At 41.1% G+C, this 24,288-nt stretch overlaps 1 long non-coding RNA gene across 1 annotated transcript; it reads left to right on the plus strand.

The window, feature by feature from the left end:
• The first annotated feature begins 379 nt into the window (after nucleotides 1–379).
• LOC121001748 lies at nucleotides 380–20,786 on the plus strand. Its single transcript, XR_005779128.1, has 3 exons — nucleotides 380–389; nucleotides 13,440–13,444; nucleotides 20,628–20,786. It is a non-coding gene; the product is annotated as an uncharacterized LOC121001748 (long non-coding RNA).
• The last annotated feature ends 3,502 nt before the right edge of the window (nucleotides 20,787–24,288 follow it).

Here is a 24,288-nt window from a genome sequence, read left to right on the forward strand (position 1 = left end):
CCCATTTTGCCAAAGGAAAGGAAGTTGCCTAATAATTATGCACACCTAATATAGGGTGTTGATGTCATTAGACCACACCCCTTCTCATTACAGAGATGCACATCACCTAATATGCTTAATTGGTAGTAGGCTTTCGAGCCTATACAGCTTGGAGTAAGACAACATGCATAAAGAGGATGATGTGGTCAAAATACTCATTTGCCTAATAATTCTGCACGCAGTGTATAAATGCATGTGAACTGAATAAAGTGTGTAAGGTGATATGGGCAATTAAAACACTGAAGTGATGCTGATTGAAACTAAAAAAATTATTAAAATAATAATGATGATGGATCAGGAGCTGAACACCAACCCATGAGGATGTGAAATTATACTAAATGCATGGATGAGTGGTGTGAAGGAAGGGGAAGGAGAAGAAATGGATGGGGGAGAGGGAGGGGAGAGGGGGGGGAGGGAAGGCCAGGGAGAAAGGAGGGGGGAGGGAGAGAGGGCGACCTAAAGAAGGAAATATCCGCCCAAACCAAATGCGTGTAATCGCCAATCCTCACCCAAAATAATTACTAGAAAAGGCATATACAACTGCGTGTAGCAACCGGCCCTCATCCAATGTGACTTAATGAGGAAAACCGATGGTCCCTAGTCTCCTATGTCCCTATCTTATCTAGCCAAAATGTATATAACATCCTCTATAGAGAAAATAACATAAGTGTGCACACTTGAGATAATCCCCCTGACGAAGACTGTGCCAAAAAGACAGAAAAGGTCCAACCAAGATAAACCGAACCATCCCAGGGCTAATGCAACTTGTAGGGGAGACGAAAAAAGGAAGGAAACAAAGACATATTAAAAATAATAATCCAAATTAAAAACAATGGATCCACAGTAGGTGGTCCTGTTGTGCATTTTCATACGTATACAATATTATCTAATGACATTATAATCAAAATGAATGCTCATCTCATTGCCTTTAAGAATAAAATCAGCCTGAACCAAAGTTTTATTATGTGGCTGAGGAAGCCAAGATGAGTTCATGGCAAGTTCAGTTTATATTAAAAAAAAAAATATTGTGAACATAAACGGACATTGTATTTAAAAGTTATTGCTAAAGATATGGGACCATCTGTAAGGAGTAAGTCAACTCCCTAAGACATGTCTGTCTGGAGGGAACAAGGTTACTTGATAAGGACTCATATCCTTAAGGCACACCTGCTGTATGAGGTTCAATTTATATATTCATAATTATATTATATATATATATCTCTGTATGGTATATTTAGTTTACAACACATGTTAATCAATAATTCATATAATGTGTTATCTATGTGTAACAATGTATCGATTTATATATATGTCATACCATGTATTTACCATTTAGAAGTTATTGTAGAAGGTACAGAAACAAGTGAGTTTATGTTAATTGGATTTCTGGGATATAAACATGCTATTTCAAAACAATAGTTATTCATGGATGTAGATAAGTGAAATGTACAAGTTCCGATGCCAAGCATCAAAGCCGCTATATAAAATTTTCATCAAGTCAAACTATATTTAAAAAAGATAGGAGAAGACAGTCAACTCCAACAAGTCCAGGATATATGTAAATAAAAGTGTCAGGAAAAGACCTTCCTCAATGATTTATTTAAAAAAAAGGTCAAGAAGGTCATGTGAACGTATTATTAGATATTTAATTTTAATGCTTAAAAGTTGTGATGTTCATCTACAGTACCGCAGTGCCATCTGGAGGCAGATTGACAATATTATATTATTTCATTATTTGTTCTACAGGGAGTGCAGAATTATTAGGCAAGTTGTATTTTTGAGGATTAATTTTATTATTGAACAACAACCATGTTCTCAATGAACCCAAAAAACTCATTAATATCAAAGCTGAATATTTTTGGAAGTAGTTTTTAGTTTGTTTTTAGTTTTAGCTATTTTAGGGGGATATCTGTGTGTGCAGGTGACTATTACTGTGCAGAATTATTAGGCAACTTAACAAAAAACAAATATATACCCATTTCAATTATTTATTTTTACCAGTGAAACCAATATAACATCTCAACATTCACAAATATACATTTCTGACATTCAAAAACAAAACAAAAACAAATCAGTGACCAATATAGCCACCTTTCTTTGCAAGGACACTCAAAAGCCTGCCATCCATGGATTCTGTCAGTGTTTTGATCTGTTCACCATCAACATCGCGTGCAGCAGCAACCACAGTCTCCCAGACACTGTTCAGAGAGGTGTACTGTTTTCCCTCCTTGTAAATCTCACATTTGATGATGGACCACAGGTTCTCAATGGGGTTCAGATCAGGTGAACAAGGAGGCCATGTCATTAGATTTTCTTCTTTTATACCCTTGCTTGCCAGCCACGCTGTGGAGTACTTGGACGCGTGTGATGGAGCATTGTCCTGCATGAAAATCATGTTTTTCTTGAAGGATGCAGACTTCTTCCTGTACCACTGCTTGAAGAAGGTGTCTTCCAGAAACTGGCAGTAGGACTGGGAGTTGAGCTTGACTCCATCCTCAACCCGAAAAGGCCCCACAAGCTCATCTTTGATGATACCAGCCCAAACCAGTACTCCACCTCCACCTTGCTGGCGTCTGAGTCGGACTGGAGCTCTCTGCCCTTTACCAATCCAGCCACGGGCCCATCCATCTGGCCCATCAAGACTCACTCTCATTTCATCAGTCCATAAAACCTTAGAAAAATCTGTCTTGAGATATTTCTTGGCCCAGTCTTGACGTTTCAGCTTGTGTGTCTTGTTCAGTGGTGGTCGTCTTTCAGCCTTTCTTACCTTGGCCATGTCTCTGAGTATTGCACACCTTGTGCTTTTGGGCACTCCAGTGATGTTGCAGCTCTGAAATATGGCCAAACTGGTGGCAAGTGGCATCTTGGCAGCTGCACGCTTGGCTTTTCTCAGTTCATGGGCAGTTATTTTGCGCCTTGGTTTTTCCACACGCTTCTTGCGACCCTGTTGACTATTTTGAATGAAACGCTTGATTGTTCGATGATCACGCTTCAGAAGCTTTGCAATTTTAAGAGTGCTGCATCCCTCTGCAAGATATCTCACTATTTTTGACTTTTCTGAGCCTGTCAAGTCCTTCTTTTGACCCATTTTGCCAAAGGAAAGGAAGTTGCCTAATAATTATGCACACCTAATATAGGGTGTTGATGTCATTAGACCACACCCCTTCTCATTACAGAGATGCACATCACCTAATATGCTTAATTGGCAGTAGGCTTTCGAGCCTATACAGCTTGGAGTAAGACAACATGCATAAAGAGGATGATGTGGTCAAAATACTAATTTGCCTAATAATTCTGCACGCAGTGTATACCATATTAGGAGTTGATATGACATCATGATGTTATTAGCATGCGAATACACCCACCTTACCTGATTGGGAATCCCTAATCTAAAGGGGATGATTCTTAGTTAAGGGGGGGAATAATTACTCGTGTACGGAGAAAGAGAAAGGAGGGAGGAGAAAACAAGTAAAGCTCTCCAGAGGGGTCTATCAAGATGAAAGCCATGGTGAGATGCGCTATGATGGACCACCCAGCTTTCCTAGGAACAGAAGTGAGATTCCTACTAGGACTTGGTAAGAGACACAGAAAATGATATTTCATTTTATTAAGACTAATTTGATAGTGTGGGTGAAATTATACCATCTAGATAGGCGAATAAATAAATGATTAAATTAATTGATCATTTCCATATTGAGATGTAGTCTTAGGATATTGTGAGGCTTCATTCTACCTGCAGAAGAATCAAGACTCATAATCTAGCAAAGCATTAAATGATTTTATATATATATATATATATATATATATATATATATATATATTGATAGAACATTCTTCGCCAAGCTAAGTGATGGATTCCCACAGGAAAGACTTATTTCAAGTCCTTCCCATTTAAGATATGGTCTAGCAAGATCCTAGATCCCCGTTATTTGTCTTAATATTCTTACCAAAGTTATATATGTGTAAATAGTCCAGGATGGGGCGGAAGGATACAGTTATCTCTTCTAATTTATATCCTTGAATGGACTTGCCCATCTTGAAGTCTTGTGATGTGTAGTTGGTTAGGGGGGGGGGGGGGCAGAATGTATTTAGCATTCTATAATGATGTCTAGGATTAGACATGCCCATCTTGATATCATCATGAGGTTTTCTCTGAACAGAAGTAATGTATATAACTTATGTTCATATTTTGATATCCTAACCTAATAATAGCTTGGTTATAATGTGACAAGTTATTGCCACTCACATGTATTGTTAAGCTTGTAATGCTTTATATTAACGCTATATATATTCATTTGCATGTATCATTGTGTTTATTTACTTATATATGTTTATAACCTTGTAACCAATAAATCTGCATATTTTTATAATACCTGTGTATTATTGTAAATGCAGAACTACATTTTATCATTAACGTCATCTCACGTCAAAAAGAACTTATTTATCTGAGGAAATAGTTGGACTCAGATGTGAATTGTATCAATTAGGTTGTCTACAATTCACCAGGTCATGATTTTAAGAATTTATGACAAATTTTATAAATTTTATTTTTTTATGGTTAATTATTTTTATGACCATAATTAATCATTCTTAATTGAATAATTACCCCCCGACAGTCCTGATGATTAGAGAAACGCAGAAAAGTCCAAATTATCATTCAGACCTGCAGGACGAATGGTCCCCAAGGTCTAAATCCATCGGCTCTCTTTTTGAGCCAATCTTTTAGATATATCACCTGCTCGAAGATCTGTCCAAATACAATCTATTCCCCTCACTTTCAAAAAACTTGGATTGCACGCATGGCACATCCTAAAGTGTTTTGCAATGGGTTTAAGGTCCTCCCATTCCTCTATCTTTTCTGCTGCAATAATGTCCCTTACATGCTCCAGTACCCGAACCTTAAGTTCACGGGTCGTGAGTCCAATATAAATCTTTAGACACAGGCATGTGGCATAGTTTATCACTCTGGAAGTAGAGCAAGTGATACAGTGTGATTTTGAACTTCTTCATGCCTCCTGAGTCCACAAATTCATTAGCTCTTTCCATATTTGGGCACGCTACACATTTCCCACAGGGTTTAAAACCCCATTGTAGGCCCCTATCCCAAGAGAAAATCTGTGGAAGCTTGGGTTCAAGATAACTCTTTACCAAATTTAAACATAACGTGTCCGCTCTGCGAGCAGTAATGGAGAGGTACATGGGCACAAGTTTATCCAAAACCTGCTCCGTTTGGAGCACATACCAATGTCTGGCCAGAATGGTATGTGGTGACGTACCTAGTTTTTGTATCCGTAGCCTTATTTTCCTTCGACTGTAACAGGTCAGATTGTTTCTGTGACCTTGCTCTATAGTACGCCTTCTTAATAGACCTGCGACTGTATCCCCTTTTCAAAAAACGATTCGTCAAATCAGTTACCTGTTTTTCAAACGTGTTGTCATCTGAGTAGATCCTCCGTATACATAGGAATTGTCCAGTGGGGATAGCCTTTATGGTGTTTCTAGGGTGTAAGGAAGAGGCGTGTAAGTACGAGTTGACTGCAGTGTCCTTTCTGTAGACATTAGTTTGTATGTATCCATTACTATCTTTAGATAGTGTCACATCCCAAATTTTTTTTTTATCTCAATGGCATATATATGAGAGTTTGATGTTCCGAGAGTTTTCATTAAGGGCCATGAAGAAATCCCTCAACTGTTCTTCAGTTCCCTGCCAGACTAAAAAGACGTTGTCAATGTACCGCGCACCAAAAATGGCACGGTCTATGACGACGTGTCCGTCTGACATGAACAGGTCTCTCTCCCACAGCCCCAGGAACAGGTTGGCATATGAGGGCGCACATGCCGCCCCCATTGCTGTTCCCTGGAACTGTAGGAAAAAGGAACCATTAAAAGTAAAAAAGTTCTTAGTGAGTACAAACTTCAAAAGTTGCAACAGAAGGGCCCTCGTGTTGCTGTCCACATTATTGGCCCTCAAGAAAAACTCAACGGCCTGAAGTCCATCTCTATGTCTGATGCTGGTATACAAGGATTCTACATCACAAGTTACTAAGAGGGTGTCATTATAAAGACATATTCCCTGTAGTTTCAGCAACAAATCGGATGTATCCCTGATATAGGATAGAAGATTTGTCACCAGAGACTTCAAGTGAAAGTCCAGGAACCTACAGATATTCTCTACCAAACTACCCTGGACCGAAATAATAGGCCTACCTAGAGGAACTGACGCATCTTTGTGAATTTTTGGTAGTAGATATAACGTCGGTATCATTGGTTCCTGGACAATCAAGGCTTGATATAATTGTTTGGATATGATGTCTGATTCCAAGGCCTTATCCAGTATTTTTGACAAATCATTTCTAAAAGAGAGGGGATTAAAGGTTAGTTTCTAGTAACATGTCTTGTTCTTTAATTGCCTATATGCCTCTTTTAAATACATCTCCCTGGGCCATATTACTAGGTTTCCCCCTTTGTCTGCCCGTTTGTATACCACATCTGGCAGTTTTTTCAACTTCCTAAGACTTTGTCGCTCTCCTGGTGTAGGGTTATTGTGACATACTGACATCGGTATGTCTTTGAAGTCCCTGGTGACCAATTTAACAAATAGGTCCACCGCTGGACACAATGACAGAGGGGGAAATTTTGTAGATTTCTTGCGTAGAACAGAGGGCACATCAAGAGTAGGTGTGTCCTCCTGTTCCCGCCGTAGTTCCTCCAAGATTTGGAGGGCCTGTTGCTTCCTACTGGTATCAAAAATATCTATCTCTGTCTCTTTATGGTGCCATCGCTTCATCATCAAGGATCGTCCATACATGTGTAAATCCTTGACAGCGATGAAAGGGTCAAAGCGAGAGCTGGGTACATAGGACAAACCACGCTCCAGAAGTGAAACGTCTATATCTGAGAGTTTCTTTCCAGGTCCTGGTCCATTATCCATTTTTCTCTTACTCTGACCAAACCGTGTAGATTGAGATACATTGGATTGAGCTTCATTCTGTGAGGATACTGATGATACAGAAGAAGATCTACTCTGTGGTCTGCACATATTTGTACCTCTCCATCTATATACCCTCTTCTGTTGTGAATCATTTTGATCACGAGTGAATTTCTTTATTTTGAAGTCTTGTATCTCTTTTTCCCATTCGGAATACTTGACTTCCATTGTGTTCTGGACTTGTTTCAGCATTTCCAGGGTCCCAACACTAGCAAGTCGTGTCTGTAATTGCTCTACCTCTTGGTCTATTTGTTCTAAGTTTCTCTTATTTAATCCTATGAGGAGCTCCATAAATTTAAAGGAGCTGTTGTTGCAAATCTCTTCCCACTTAGTGGTGAAGCTTTCATCCTCGATAGGAAATGAGGGGAATACTTGTATACACAAGCCTCATGGAATAATGCCCCTCTAGAGGTATTTTTTTACCTAGTAGACAGGTAAAAAAAAAAAACACTAATTTGTCTGTTACATTTTCAGATGAAATTCACCAATTTTTGGGTGTGATATACCCATGCTTTACCTAGTAGACATGTAAAAAAAATTCACTAGTTTGACTGTTACATTTTCGGGTGAAATTCACAAATTTTTGGGTGTGATATACCACTGCTCTACCTAGTAGACAGGTAAAAAAAAAAATCACTAATTTGTCTGTTACATTTTCGGGTGACATTCAACAATTTTTGGCTGTGAAAGACCCCTGCTCTACCTAGTAGACAGGTTAATAAAGTTACATTTTTGGGTTGACATTTTAAAATAAAATAAACCCCTGCTCTGCATAGGTGACAGGGACCAAAATTTTTAAAAATAATCAGTTCCATTGATGGGTGACATTAACTCATTTCTGGAGATGAAAAACGAATACTCTGCATAGGTGACAGGGACTTAAAATTCTAAAATTCGTCTTTAATTGGCCCTTTCATTCGATCCTTCTGCTTTAATAACTTGTCCCACACTTCCGCTTCATCCATTGCAGCCATTGACCTCCCTTTCTCAGGCTTCCTCTCTGGCCTGGAACCCTGATTGCCCGCCACCCTTGATCACCATGGTAGGCGCATAAAAGAACATTGAAAGTTGATAGAGAAAATATCCAATTGGATCGTGGACGTCACAGGGACATGCGACATGGTGGAGCAGTATGTGTGCACACGCCTACACGTACTGACTGATAGATCTGCCCCCTTCAACTTCTGGGTCTCCAAATTGGGCATATGGCCTGAGCTTGCCCTTTTCACCTTGGAGGTGCTAGCCTACCCTGCAGCCAGTGTATTGTCTGAAAGTGTGTTTAGCACGACTGGAGGGGGTTATCACAGGTTATATTTCCCAATGTTTTGGGGTGTACCCTAATTTAAAAAAATTAATATATATATATATATATATAAAAATTAAATAAAATAAAAAACAAAAACCAGTGTTGGCTCCTCCACCGCCGCTTCCACCTACACCGCCACATCCTCCTCAACCTCCGACTCCATATGGACCTCCTCCTCCTAGATCAAGATTTTTTAAATATTTTTTTTACGTATTTTATGTTATTTTAAGTAATTTCCCTATCCACATTTGTTTGCAGAGCACTTGCCATTCTCTTAACCGCAGCCCTCTAGCCCTTTCCATTACTTTTTTAGAGACACTTTAGTGCTCCAAAGATTGGGTCCCCATTGACTTCAATGGGGTTCAGAGTCAAGTTCGGGTCCTGAACTTGAACTTTTTTGCGAAGTTCGGCCGAACCCGTCGAACCCGAACTTCCAGGTGTCCACTCAACTCTAGCTATAAGAAAAAATTTTATTTATTATTTTTTTTACTTTTTTTTTTTTACCCAGATCCACTTGGTTCTTGAACATTCAGTGGGTTTGATGGTTTACAATACACTGCAGTACACTGTATATTGTACTGCAGTGCATTGTCACTCACAGTAAGCCTGATCAGGCTCCTGCCTTTAGCAGGAGCCTGATCAGCTATACCAAGGCAAGCCAGATGCCTGTGAAGGCGTCCGGTTGCCATGGTAACCATTGGGACGCTGCCTCTGTTAACCAATCATCGGGCAGCTGCCACAGCACAGCAGCAGCCCGATGGAAGAGGGAGAGAGCTCCCTCCATCTCTTAACCCCTTTGATACAGCGGTCCCTATGGACCGCAGCATGGATGTGGTTAAACGACCGACATCAGTGCCAACACGACGTTTCAAGCAGAGTATGAGCTGTATATTATAGCTGACACTCTGCCATCCTGAAATAGATCAAGGCAGGAGGGGGAGGGGAATCAGCAGCGCTGCCGCCGGCCATCCTGAAATTAGGGTGGCACATTTGGGGCTGGGGCCCATGGGGGGGGATATTATGCAGTTGCAACAAAAAGTATGCGAACCCTTTGGAATTATATGGATTTCTGCACAAATTGCTCATAAAATGTTATCTGATCTTCATCTAAGACACAACAATAGACAATCACAGTCTGATTAAACTAATAACACACAAAGAATTAAATGTTACCATGTTTTTATTGAACACACCATGTAAACATTCACAGTGCAGGTGGAAAAAGTATGTGAACCCTTGGATTTAATAACTGGTTGAACCTCCTTTGGCAGCAATAACTTCAACCAAACGTTTCCTGTAGTAGCAGATCATACGTGCACAACGGTCAGAAGTAATTCTTGACCATTCCTCTTTACAGAACTGTTTCAGTTCAGCAATATTCTTGGGATGTCTGGTGTGAATCGCTTTCTTGAGGTCATGCCACAGCATCTCAATCGGGTTGAGGTCAGGACTCTGACTGGGCCACTCCAGAAGGCGTATTTTCTTCTGTTTAAGCCATTCTGTTGTTGATTTACTTCTATGCTTTGGGTCCTTGTCCTGTTGCAACACCCATCTTCTGTTGAGCTTCAGCTGGTGGACAGATGGCCTTAAAAAGGACCTTTCATCTGGCAAAACATTGTGAACTAAGTGTCATGATCTGTACAGCGGCGCCCAGGGATCTCACTGCACTTACTATTATCCCTGGGCACCGCTCCGTTCTCCTGCTATGCCCTCCGGTATGTTTGGTCACTTGGTTATAGTAGGAGGAGACTGTCCTTGTTCTCCTGGGCATCTCCTTCCACCAGGCTGTAGCGCTGGCCAATCGCAGCGCAGAGCTCACAGCCTGGGAGAAAAAAAACCTCCCAGGCTGTGAGCTCTGCACTGCGATTGGCCAGCGCTACAGCCTGGGAGAAGGTGACGCCCAGGAGAACAAGGGCAGTCTCCTCCTACTATAACCAAATCCCCTAAGTCTCCGCCAATTATAACCAAGCATAGCAGGAGAACGGAGCGGCGCCCAGGGATAATAGTAAGCTCAGTGAGATCATGACACTTAGTTCACAATGTTTTGCCCGATGAAAGGTCCTCTTTAAGTTCTCCTGCAAAATGTCTTGATAAACTTGGGAATTAATTTTTCCTTTGATGATAGCAATCCGTCCAGGCCCTGATGCAGCAAAGCAACCCCAAACCATGATGCCCCCACCACCATACTTCACAGTTGGGATGAGGTTTTAATGTTGGTGTGCTGTGCCTCGTTTTCTCCACACATAGTGTTGTGTGTTTCTTCCAAACAACTCAACTTTGGTTTCATCTGTCCACAGAATATTTTGCCAGTACTGCTGTGGAACATCCAGGTGCTCTTGTGCAAACTGTAAACGTGCAGCAATGTTTTTTTTGGACAGCAGTGGCTTCATCTGTGGTATCCTCCCATGAAATCCATTCTTGTTTAGTGTTTTACGTATCGTAGATTCGCTAACATGGATGTTAGCATATGCTAGAGACTTTTGTAAGTCTTTAGCTGACACTCTAGGATTCTTCTTCACCTCATTAAGCAGTCTGCACTGTGCTCTTGCAGTCATCTTTACAGGACGGCCACTCCTAGGCAGAGCATCAGCAGTGCTGAACTTTCTCCATTTATAGACAAGGCTTTTGGAAATACTTTTTAACCCTTTCCAGCTTTATGCAAGTCAACAATTCTTAATCATAGGTCTTCTGAGAGCTCTTTCGTGCAAGGCATCATTCACATCAGGCAATGCTTCTTGTGAAAAGCAAACCCAGAACTAGTGTGTGTTTTTTATAGGGCAGGGCAGCTGTAACCAACATCTCCAATCTCATCTCATTGATTGGACTCCAGTTGGCTGACACCTCACTCCAATTAGCTCTTGGAGATGTCATTAGTCTAGGGGTTCACATACTTTATCCACCTGCACTGTGAATGTTTACATGGTGTGTTCAATAAAAACATGGTAACATTTAATTCTTTGTGTGTTATTAGTTTAAGCAGACTGTGATTTTTATTGTTGTGACTTAGATGAAGATCAGATCACATTTTATGACCAATTTGTGCAGAAATCCATATCATTCCAAAGGGTTCACATACTTTTTCTTGCAACTGTATATACACACATTTTAGAAGGTTTTGATCCCCACAGTCACGGACTGTGGGGATCAGAACCTTTCAGCCGGCATTAGGATCGCGGGATTGACTAGTCTGTACAAACTAGCCAATCAGAGCGATCGCCGGGGGCAGACTGGACATGCGCTGCTCTTAGGCAAATTAGGAAAAGCAGTGCATGTGCAGTTACAATAAAGGCATGGACAAGTTTCTCTAAAGCTCCTCCATTTCGCTTGCAGCCATGTTACTATAAAAAGATTACCAGACAGATTTTTTAAATAAAGTATATTTAGAATCTCTTTTTTTACCCTGCCTCCAACAATGTTGTGTAAAGTACTGATATATTGGCTAACCCCTTTAAGATCCTATATACACAGGGGTACATCTCTGTATGCATTATCCTTGTACTGTCACATTCAAAATTTTGTTTTGGGCCCCATGGTTACTTGCTACAGTACACCCCTAAGTACAAAACTAGTTTACAATACTTAATGGGATCTAACAGTATAATATAAAATGGGTGATATAGTGTTTATAGCTGTTTTATTTCTGCACTTTTCACTACTGAGCAGTACTATACTGTATATTCCACACTGTATTTCCTATATTGTTTTTCTCAGTGACTAATGTTACTGTTTTTGTTCGGTATTCCCATTTAGTAAGCACAATGTGAAGCTGCCATCATACTATGCTGATTTTTACAGGATGCGCCAAAGATCTAATTGTATTACAGAACCTGGGGCAAAGGACAGATTACTTTCCTGTACATTAATCATAATTTTTTTTTACAGTACCAGAGGTGTCACAGAGTTATTTACCTCTCCCCATGTGAAGGCTCAGTTCACATCCTACATGAAGTTTCCATTAGATATGAACACCAGGAGTACTTTAGATAGAATCCTTCGATGTGCTGGTATGCCACGTTATTGGCATACAGTTGCATATGTTGCCTTTTTTTTATGTACACTGCACTGCACTGTAATACTCTTTTTGCAGGAGTCCTCTGTATAGAAAAGTGCAGAAGACTACAATTTTATATAGCTATAATAGCTGCCTGGTGGAAGCCATGAGGACAATCTTTTGGCATATTTTAGGTAAGTGGGACACCATGGATATGTGGTCAGTGTGGGAACTAAAAAGTGATTTAGTTACAGAAAGTGTTTCTTCATGGTAACGCCCCTCATGGTGGTGAGCTTTTCCTGGCTGGTTTTATGATGGAGTGTGATTCAACCCTTGAGTCCAGAAAACAGAAGATAGATCAGAGAGAGCAGGTTCACCTCACATTTTACTTGAAATGAAGCATGCCGGTTACACTAACAAGCAGAGATTCAATAAATCTTAGTCATTGCTTTCTTCTGATAACAGGGGTACCAACACTGTGGTACCAACATAGTAAGCCTCCAAATGTGTCCTTAGGTCAAGGCTGAAGAGGAAAGTGATGTAAGCACCTCTTACTCTCAACCACTGTAGACAGCTACAGGACACTCTGTGTCCCCTTTTATCAATTGACCCCCCCGACTTCTCACCAGAATAACCCAGCCCTTAAAGGCAATACATACCTGAGAAGGAACTAAAATGGGTCATTTTGAAGGTCTCACAAAAAATGAGTTCGGTACTGTAACAGGATGTCATTGTTACATGTCAATTTGTGAAATTTCATCCCTCCTAGATAATCCAAGATCAACTGTGAATGATATTATTACAAGGTCCATGCATATATGTAGAAACCACAGAAACTCAGCCGCAAAGTAAAGACCATGTAAAGTTACAGAGCGGGGCTGCTAAGTGATGATGCACATAGTGCATAAAAGTCATCAATACTCTTCAAAGTTCGAAACCTCCTCTGGCATTAACATCAGCACAAAAAAATCTGTGCCAAGAGCTTTATGGCATTAGTTTTCCTGGCCTAGCAGATGGAGTGGTGTAAAGCACACTGCCACTGGACTCTGGAGCAGTGGAAACATGTTCTGTGAAATGACCAATAACGCTTCTCGATCTTGCAGTCTGATGATGAGTCTCAGTTTGGCCTATGCCCCTTTGTTCCAGTTAAGGGGAAATTTTAATGCTTAAGCATAGCGAGACATTTTGGACAATTGTATGCTTCCATTTTTGTGAGAACAGTTTAGAGAAGGATCTTTTCTGTTCCAGCATGATTGTGCTCCAGTGCAGAAAGCAAGGTCCATAAAGGTATGGTTGAGTAAATTTGGTGTAGAAGAACTTGACTGGCTCTCACAGAGACCTGACTTCAACCCCATCGAACACCTTTAGGATGAACTATAGTACAGATTGTTAGCTAGGCCCTCTCTTCCAACATTAGTGTCTGACCTCACAAATCTTCTTCTGAATAAATGGAAAAAATCCCCACAAGCACATTTGAAAATCTTGTGTGAAGTCTTCCCAGAAGAGTGGAAGTTGTTTTAGCTGCAAACAGGGACCAGCTCCATATTAATGCCTATGGATCTAGAATTAGATGCCAGAAAAGCTTCTGTAGGAGTGATACAGTAAGGCTCATGCACATGACCATATGTATTTTTCTGTCCGCAAATAATACAGATGACGTCTGTGACGGTATCATCTGTGTCACAGTCTAGTAATTCCCTTCTTCCCATGTAATAGCACAGCCAAATAATCCACAGAGCAATAAATCGCTATTATCGATGGTATCGCCCTATATTGCTGGTATCGCCAGTATCACTGGTATCGCCAGTATCGCTGGTATCGCCCTATAAGTCCATACATGAGCCAAAGCTGAATGCTGGAAAAGACTTTACTGGAAGCACAACACAGGCATTCAAACATACAATTTCTTTTATCCCCTGCTCCCATGCAAGGGAGACACCCACAATAAACATACATTAACCCATAACACAAGGTTACAACCCACATAACATCCTCCCCTCTGCCTGTGATATCATTATTGTACACAATGGTCAACATAATTATCCCAGGCAGGACAATACACAATGTCTTCTGTCCTGGAGACAACCGAGGTGTAATTCAATTATCTTTTAGGACAAAGGGAAATCGCAAATACACACGGGGAGACAATAGGACAGACATCACTTACAGTACACATAGACATTTAACAGATCCCAAAATGGCACGAATATGACCAGGAGTTCAAAAGTTTGTAAAAGTCTCTTTGGCCTGGCTGTACTCATGCCTTTTCTGTCCAAAACCGGTTCTACACAGTCTTTTGTCCTGGAGACAATTGAGAAGTGATCCACTTATCTCCCAAGGACAGAGGCAAGATTCCATTAGCCACATGGTAGCAAAAGACAGCAAAATACATACTGGTAGTGGGAGACTCCATTATTAGGGGAACAGATAGGGAAATCTGTCACAAAGACCGTGATCGCCGAACAGTGTGCTGTCTTCCTGGCGCTAGAGTTCGACACATCGCGGATCGGGTTGACAGATTACTGGGAGGGGCTGGAGATGATCCAGCGGTCATGGTCCATATCGGAACCAATGACAAAGTTAGAGGTAGGTGGAGAGTCCTTAAAAATGATTTCAGGGATTTAGGTCAAAAGCTGAGGGCAAGGACCTCAAAGGTAGTATTTTCCGAAATACTGCCTGTACCACGAGCCACACAAGAAAGGCAATGGGAGATTAGGGAGATTAACAAGTGGCTCAAGAACTGGTGTAGGAAGGAGGGGTTTGGGTTCCTGGAGAACTGGGCCGATTTTTCTATCGGCTACAGGCTCTATCGTAGGGACGGGCTGCACCTCAATGGGGAAGGGGCAGCTGTGCTGGGGAGAAAGATGGCTAGAAGGTTGGAGGAGTGTTTAAACTAGGGACTGGGGGGAGGGTAATTACGTTATAGGAGGGGAAGATAGTGCAGATAGAGACCAGGGGCAAGGTAATAAGAATGGGGGAGGAATGGAAGGAGGGACTAGAACAGTTCAGAAGGAAAGGTGTAGGGTAAAAAATATACATAAACCTCTCAAATGTATGTATACTAATGCCAGAAGCCTGACTAATAAAACTGGTGAACTGGAATTAGTGATGTGTGAGGAGGACTATGACATAGTGGGAATAACTGAGACATGGCTGGATGATAGCTATGACTGGGCAGTTAATGTACAAGGTTACAGTCTGTTTAGAAAGGATCGTCAAAACCGGAGAGGGGGAGGGGTCTGCCTTTATATAAAGTCCTGTCTAAAGCCCACAGTCCGAGAAGATATAAGTGAGGGACATGAACATGTGGAGTCACTGTGGGTAGAGATACATGGAGCTAAAAACAATAATAAATTACTAATAGGAGTTTACTATAAACCACCAAATATACCAGAGTCCACAGAAAATCTACTACTAAACGAGATAGACAAGGCGGCAAATCATAATGAGGTGGTTATTATGGGGGACTTCAACTACCCATATATAGACTGGGAAACTGAAACTTGTATATCTCATAAGGGAAACAGGTTCGTGGCAATAACCAAAGAAAATTACCTCTCCCAACTGGTTCAGGACCCGACTAGAGGGACGGCCATACTGGACTTAGTATTAACCAATAGACCTGACAGAACAACAGACGTGCAGGTTGGTGGACACCTGGGAAATAGTGACCATAAAGTAATAACCTTCCAATTATCATTCAAAAGAGCGTTTCTACAGGGAGGAACAAAAATACCAAACTTCAAAAAAGCTAAATTTAGCCAACTAAGAGAGGCCATAGGCCAAACTAACTGGGACAAAGTCCTCACAAATACAGACACAAAATGGGATATCTTTAAAAACATCCTAAAAACTCATTGTGAGAGGTACATACCGTATGGTAATAAAAGGTTAAGGAACAAAAAGAAACCAATGTGGATAAATAGAACTGTAAAGAAAGCAATAAATGACAAAAAGAAAGCATATAAAACACTAAAACAGGAGGGTAGCACGGAAGCACTGAAAAACTATAAGGAAAAAAATAGAACATGTAAAAAACAAATAAAAGCGGCCAAACTAGAGACCGAGAGATTAATTGCCAAAGAGAGTAAAACTAACCCTAAAATGTTCTTCAATTATATAAATGTTAAAAAGTATAAATCTGAAGATGTTGGCCCTTTAAAGAGTAATGAGGGGGGAGTCGCAGAGAGCGACGAGGAGAAAGCAAAGCTGTTAAATATTTTTTTCTCCAATGTATTCACTGAGGAAAATAAACTGTCAGATGAAATGCTAAATGTAAAAATAAATTCCCCATTAAAAGTGTCCTGTCTGACCCAGGAAGAAGTACATCAGCGACTTAAAAAGATTAAAATAGACAAATCGCCAGGACCGGATGACATACACCCCCGTATCCTAAAGGAATTAAGTAATGTCATAGCCAGACCCTTATTTCTGATATTTGCAGACTCTATACTGACAGGGAATGTCCCACATGATTGGCGCGTGGCATATGTGGTGCCAATATTCAAAAAGGGGCCAAAAACAGAGCCTGGAAACTATAGGCCGGTAAGTTTAACATCTGTTGTGGGTAAACTGTTTGAAGGTTTTCTGAGAGATGCTATATTAGAGCATCTCAACGGAAATAAGCAAATAACGCCATATCAGCATGGCTTCGTGAGGGATCGGTCATGTCAGACTAATTTAATCAGTTTCTATGAGGAGGTAAGTTCTAGACTTGACAGCGGCGAATCAATGGATGTCGTATATCTGGACTTCTCTAAAGCATTTGACACTGTACCACATAAAAGGTTAGTATATAAAATGAGAATGCTCGGACTGGCAGAAAACATCTGTATGTGGGTAAGTAACTGGCTGAGTGATAGAAAACAGAGGGTGGTTATTAACGGTACACACTCAGATTGGGTCACTGTCACTAGTGGAGTACCTCAGGGGTCAGTATTGGGCCCTATTCTCTTCAATATATTTATTAATGATCTTGTAGAAGGCTTGCATAGTAAAGTATCGATTTTCGCAGATGACACTAAACTGTGTAAAGTAATTTACACTGATGAGGACAGTATACTACTACAGAGGGATCTGGATAGATTGGAGGCTTGGGCAGATAAGTGGCAGATGAGGTTTAACACTGATAAATGTAAAGTTATGCACATGGGAAGGAAAAATGCAAGTCACCAGTACATACTAAATGGTAAAACACTCGGTAACACTGACATGGAAAAGGATCTAGGAATTTTAATAAACAGCAAACTAAGCTGCAAAAACCAGTGCCAGGCAGCTGCTGCCAAGGCCAACAAGATAATGGGTTGCATCAGAAGGGGCATAGATTCCCGTGATATGAACATAGTCCTACCACTTTACAAAGTCTACTAGTCAGACCACACATGGAGTACTGTGTACAGTTCTGGGCTCCTGTAAACAAGGCAGACATAGCAGAGCTGGAGAGGCTTCAGAGGAGGGCAACTAAAGTAATAACTGGAATGGGGCAACTACAGTACCCTGAAAGATTATCAAAATTAGGGTTATTCACTTTAGAAAAAAGACGACTGAGGGGAGATCTAATTAATATGTATAAATATATCAGGGGTCAGTACAGAGATCTATCCCATCAGCTATTTATCCCCAGGACTGTGACTGTGACGAGGGGACATCCTCTGCGTCTGGAGGAAAGAAGGTTTGGACACAAACATAGAAGAGGATTCTTTACGGTAAGAGCAGTGAGACTATGGAACTCTCTGCCTGAGGAGGTGGTGATGGTGAGTACAATAAAGGAATTCAAGAGGGGCCTGGACGTATTTCTGGAGCTTAATAATATTACAGGCTATAGCTACTAGAGAGGGGTCGTTGATCCAGGGAGTTATTCTGATTGCATGATTGGAGTCGGGAAGGATTTTTTTATTCCCCTAAAGTGGAGAAAATTGTCTTCTACCTCACAGGGTTTTTTGCCTTCCTCTGGATCAACTTGCAGGATAACAGGCCAAACTGGATGGACAAATGTCTTTTTTCGGCCTTATGTACTATGTTACTATGTTACTATGTTACTATGTTACATGAACTTATATAACTATGCAGATATTGCATAAAACCGGTGCATTCAACATGGGACCGTAATCACATGGTAAGAGGCTGGCAAGTAGTCCAGGGAGAGATCATGTGTACTGATTAAAAAAAAAAAAATTGACACAGGCACAATTTAGTCATTTTCACTTAGGAGTGTACTCTCTTTTGTTGCCAGCGGTGTTGAGTAATTTTGAGGGCACACCAAATTTACACTGTTATACAAGCTGTACACTAACTACTTTACATTCTATCAAAGTGTCATATCTTCAGTGCTATCCCTTGAAAAGAGCTAATAAAATATTTACAAAAATGTGAGGGTGGACTGTACGTGTACACGGCTGGTACATCCTTTCTGGAGAAGTGGTTTCGCTGATATGTGCCCTAAACTGGTCAAGAACTAGTAGGGCTGGTTTCTTCAGAAGCCCTCCAGTGAGTTTGAACCAAACCTTTTTAATCAAAATTTTCATGCCATTTGTGCCCCCCACCAATCTGATATTGAGGATAGGTCATCAATTTTAAAAGCCCAGAAAACCCCTTTAATATATCATACATATATCTTCAGGTTATTGTGCCCTATGTAAAGGTCTATAATTATATAATATTTATGGCCATTTTAGAGAACATGACATGCTGAAAGGGTTTCATGATACAAAAGATACAATGGACTAATAGAAAGAGTCAATGAACTTTCCTAGGTGGGTTCATTTTTAAAGTGATTGACAATGCTTGTATCACTAAGTGTAAGATCTGCCATATTTGTAATACATGTTCATTATCTTTTTACTGTTTCAGCACTTCAATTAAAAGCCGGTTTCACTTTGCATCATCTCAATTGGCAGATAATTAAATGATTTAAAAAAAAAAACTGATACTCAGGTTTTACAAAAAAAATAATACAATCAGATTAGTGATCTAAAAACCATTCAGTTTTTCTTGCAGACCTTATGTGGAACCATGTGCAAGTATACTGTACCATAAAATGCTATAGAAGAATGTGCCACTAATAGCATGAAAACTTTAAAACATGTCTTTTTAATAGAAACATCCAAAGGTTGAAGCTGGTTGGTAAGCCCCCAGGAATTACCCCTAAAGCAGTTTTCACTTCCTTTTGTGGTTTCGCTGATATGTGCCCTAAATTGGTCAAGAACTAGTAGGGCTGGTTTCTTCAGAAGCCCTCCAGTTCATTATCTTTTTACTGTTTCAGCACTTCAATTAAAAGCAGGTTTCACTTTCTATCATCTCAATTGGCAGATAATTAAATGATTTAAAAAAAAACTCACTCAGGTTTTACCAGAAAACGAATACAATCAGATTAGTGATCTAAAAACCAGCAATCTTCCAACTATTTTGAATTATTATTAACTCTGACTGTATTTGGTTATTCCATTTTTTCAGTCAGTGTGGTATCAGTATGTCATCCGTGTTTCAAATCCATAAAAAAAAAAAAAACAGACGAATGTCCACCCAGTATCTTCCAGCAACCATCTGTGAAAAACCGACCACAGTTTTTTTTATACCACAATATAGGGGGGGTTAAAAAGTTGCAGATTACAGCGCACACCATATTTACACCTACTTTTACAGAGTGGTGAGGTAGCAACTGCATGAGGAGTCAAAACAGTGCCACAGTTACATTATGGGGAGGGTGGCAAATGCATGAGGAGTCAACACAGTGGTCCAGTCACAGAGAAAGGAGGGTGGCAACTGCATGAGGAGTCAACATAGTGGCCTAGTCACAGAGTAGAGAGGGTGGCACCGCATGAGGAGTCAACACAGTGGCCCATTTACAGAGTGGTGAGGTAGCAACTGCATGAGGAGTCAACACAGTGGTCCACTTTCATTATGGGGAGGGTGGTAACTGCATGAGGAGTCAACACAATGGCCCAGTCATAGACTGGTGAGTTGGAAAGCTCCTGAGGAGTCAACATAGTGGCCCAGTCACAGAGTGGTAAGGGTGGCAACTGGCACCTGCATGAAGAGTCAACACAGTGGCCCAGTCATAGAATGGTGAGGTGGCAACTGCATGAGGAGTCAATACAGTGGCCCAGTCACAGAGTGGGGAGGGTAGGGGGCAATAGTAGTGGCAGTAACAGCACAAGATGGTGAGTGGAAAAAGGAGAACATGGCAGGAGAGGCAGCAGGTGTGTGGCATCAGGTGGGTAGCAGCATCAGAATAGTAGCTGAAGCAGGTGGCCAAAAGAAAGGGGTCTCTTTTCACAAAGTTTGTGTGTGGTACCCAGAATGAGTCTGATGGATCAGGCATTGAAAATCCTGGCTGATCCACACCTGATTCATCTTCACAAATGTCAGTCTCTTCACATTTTTGGTGGAAAGGCGAGTTCTCCTTGGGGGAACTATGCCCCCTGCCAAACTAAACACATGCTCTGATGCCACACTACTGGCCGGACAGGAAAGCTTGTCCAGGGCAAACTTGGCCAATTGCGGCCACAAATCAAGTTTAGCTGCCCAGTAGTCCATGGGATCTGCTCCATATCTAGCTGCTGCTGGTGGGTGGTTTCTTCAGTAGTTGGATGAAGAAAAGTGCTCATAAGAGACTCCAGACTTAAGTTTCTGCTGATGGATCTGGTACTGCTCCTGAAACCCCACCCCCCTACAGCAGCCATGGCAGTGGAACGAGAGCACAGAGGACACCCCCCACCACTCAGACCTTTGTGAGGATGAGCAATGGCGCACATAGGCAGCAGCCAACTGACTACATAGGATTTCTCGATAGTAGTTGGAAAAAATACCCTCATTTTGGAGCGGCAGCGAGGGTCTAACATGGTGGAAAGACAGTAGTCATCCCTATGCCAAATAGTGATAATACAACTGTCACTACTCAAGCAACTCAGCATGCATCTGGCCTTTTGCGCAAGAGACTCGGAAGGACTGTGTTATAAAACCACCCATTTCTGTATACATTGCTTGTGCGTGAATGTCCGCCTCCAGTTCAGCCCCCACAGGGCTCAGGTGGCCATGAATTGTAGGAGCCATGTCTCCTGGCCAGGAGACTGACAAATAAAGAGGCCTTCTCAAAGGGCCTGAGCAAACAGAAGGTGTCACGCATGAACTGCCACTGGCTAAAGTTGAAGTTACATAGGGGGGTTCTCCTGTCTGCCTGCATTATCAATAAATAATTTATGGCCTTCCTTTGCTCATATAGTCGGTCCAACATGTAGAGGGTGGGGAACGCTATTCTGCCTTTGCTACTCAAGGAGGGCATGCTTTGCAGTGCAAGACTGGTTAAAGTGCATGCAGTGCAGTGCAATTTTCATGATGTCTTGCAGTTGGATGGAAGACTTCAGGAACTGCTTTACAACCATATTAAAGACATGTGCCATGCAGGGCACATGGGCTAGCTCTCTTTGATGCTGCGCCAACACGATTTTCTTCCCGTTGTCAGGGATCATGGTTCCGATTTCCTCTTAAAGGACGAGGAGCAGTTCCTCCCCGGTGTGACTCCATTCGCCTAGGCAAACGAGGTACAGAACAGCGTGACACCACCTTGCTCTGCACAGTTGGTATACTGGAGTAGCACTCCGAATTGAGGAGACAGAAGAGGACATTGGCTTAGGTCTCACAGCTCGAGAACGTGGATACAGCAGTGCTGGTGGGGCTGGGTAGGAACTTTATTAGACACCGACAAGCTCAAGGAATGACCCACCTTCTGTTCAACATACAGTATCTCACAAAAGTGAGTACACCCCTCACATTTTTTGTAAATATTTTATTAAATCTTTTCATGGGACAACACTGAAGATATGACACTTTGATACAATGTAAAGTAGTCAGTTTATAGCTTGTATAACAGTGTAAATTTTGTGTGCCCTCAAAATAAAATCAACATACAGCCATTAATGTCTAAACCACTGGAAACAAAAGTGAGTACACCTCTAAGTGAAAAAGGCCAAATTGTGTCATGTGACTCATTAGTATTACAAGGTTTCATGTGTGAATGGGGAGCAGGTGTGTTAAATTTGGTGTTCTCTCTCTCACTGGTCACTAGAAGTTCAACATGGCACCTCATGGCAAAGAACTCTCTGAGGATATGAAAAAAAGAATTGTTGCTCTACATAAAGATGGCCTAGGCTATAAGAAAATTGCTAACACCCTGAAACTGAGCTACAGCAAGGTGGCCAAGACCATACAGCCTCGCCATGGTCAACCAAAGAAGTTGAGTACATGTGCTCAGCATCATATCCAGAGGTTGTCTTTTCAAAATAGACTTATAAATGCTGTCAGCATTACTGCAGATGTTAAAGTGTTCGGACCATGCGCCGCACACTGCATTAAATTGGTCTGCATGGCTGTCATCCCAGAAGGAAGCCTCTTCTACGGATGATGCACAAGAAAGACCACAAACAGTTTGCTGAAGACAAACAGACTAAGAACATGGATTACTGGAACTATGTCCTGTGGTCTGATGAGACTGATGACACTAAGATAAACTTATTTGGTTCAGATGGTGTCAAGAGTGTGTGGTGGCAACCAGGTGAGGAGTACAAAGACAAGTTTGTCTTGCCTAAAGTGGTGATGGGAGTGTCATGGTTTGGGGCTGCATGAGTGCTGTCAGCTGTGGGGAGCTACAGTTCATTGAGGGAATTATAAATGGCAACATGTACTGTGACATGCTGGAGCAAAGCATGATCCCCTCCTTTTGGAAACTGGGCCGCAGGGCAGTATTTCAACATGATAACAACCCCAAAAACACTCCAAAGCAACCACTGCCTTGCTAAAGAAACTAAGGGTAAAGGAGCTGGACTGGCCAAGCATGTCTCCAGACCTAAACCCTATTGAACATCTGTGGGGCATCCTCAAACAGAAGGTGGAGGAGTGCAAGGTCTTTAACATCCATCCACCAGCGCTGTGATATCGTGGAAAAGGATTCCAGTGGTAACCTGTGAAGCTCTAGTGAACTCCATGCCCAAGAGAGTAAAGGTAGTTCAGGAAAAAAATGGTGGCCAAACAAAATTTTGACACTTGAGCACAATTTTGTCATTTTCACTTAGGAGTGTACTCTCTTTTGTTGCCAGCGGTGTTGAGTAATTTTGAGGGCACACCAAATTTACACTGTTATACAAGCTGTACACTAACTACTTTACATTCTATCAAAGTGTCATATCTTCAGTGCTATCCCTTGAAAAGAGCTAATAAAATATTTACAAAAATGTGAGGGTGGACTGTATGTGTGCACGGCTGGTACATCCTTTTTGGAGAAGTGGTTTCGCTGATATGTGCCCTAAACTGGTCAAGAACTAGTAGGGCTGGTTTCTTCAGAAGCCCTCCAGTGAGTTTGAACCAAACCTCTTTAATCAAAATTTTCATGCCATTTGTGCCCCCCACCAATCTGATATTGAGGATAGGTCATCAATTTTAAAAGCCCAGAAAACCCCTTCAATATATCATACATATATCTTCAGGTTATTGTGCCCTATGTAAAGGTCTATAATTATATAATATTTATGGCCATTTTAGAGAACATGACATGCTGAAAGGGTTTCATGATACAAAAGATACAATGGACTAATAGAAAGAGTCAATGAACTTTCCTAGGTGGGTTCATTTTTAAAGTGATTGACAATGCTTATCACTAAGTGTAAGATCTGCCATATTTGTAATACATGTTCATTATCTTTTTACTGTTTCAGCACTTCAATTAAAAGCCGGTTTCACTTTGCATCATCTCAATTGGCAGATAATTAAATGATTTTTTTTTAAAAACTGATACTCAGGTTTTGCAAAAAAAATAATACAATCAGATTAGTGATCTAAAAACCATTCAGTTTTTCTTGCAGACCTTATGTGGAACCATGTGCAAGTATATTGTACCATAAAATGCTATAGAAGAATGTGCCACTAATAGCATGAAAACTTTAAAACATGTCTTTTTAATAGAAACATCCAAAG

This window comes from Bufo bufo, chromosome 5 (genome assembly GCF_905171765.1).
Source record: "Bufo bufo chromosome 5, aBufBuf1.1, whole genome shotgun sequence".
In the NCBI taxonomy this organism is placed as follows: Eukaryota; Metazoa; Chordata; class Amphibia; order Anura; family Bufonidae; genus Bufo; species Bufo bufo.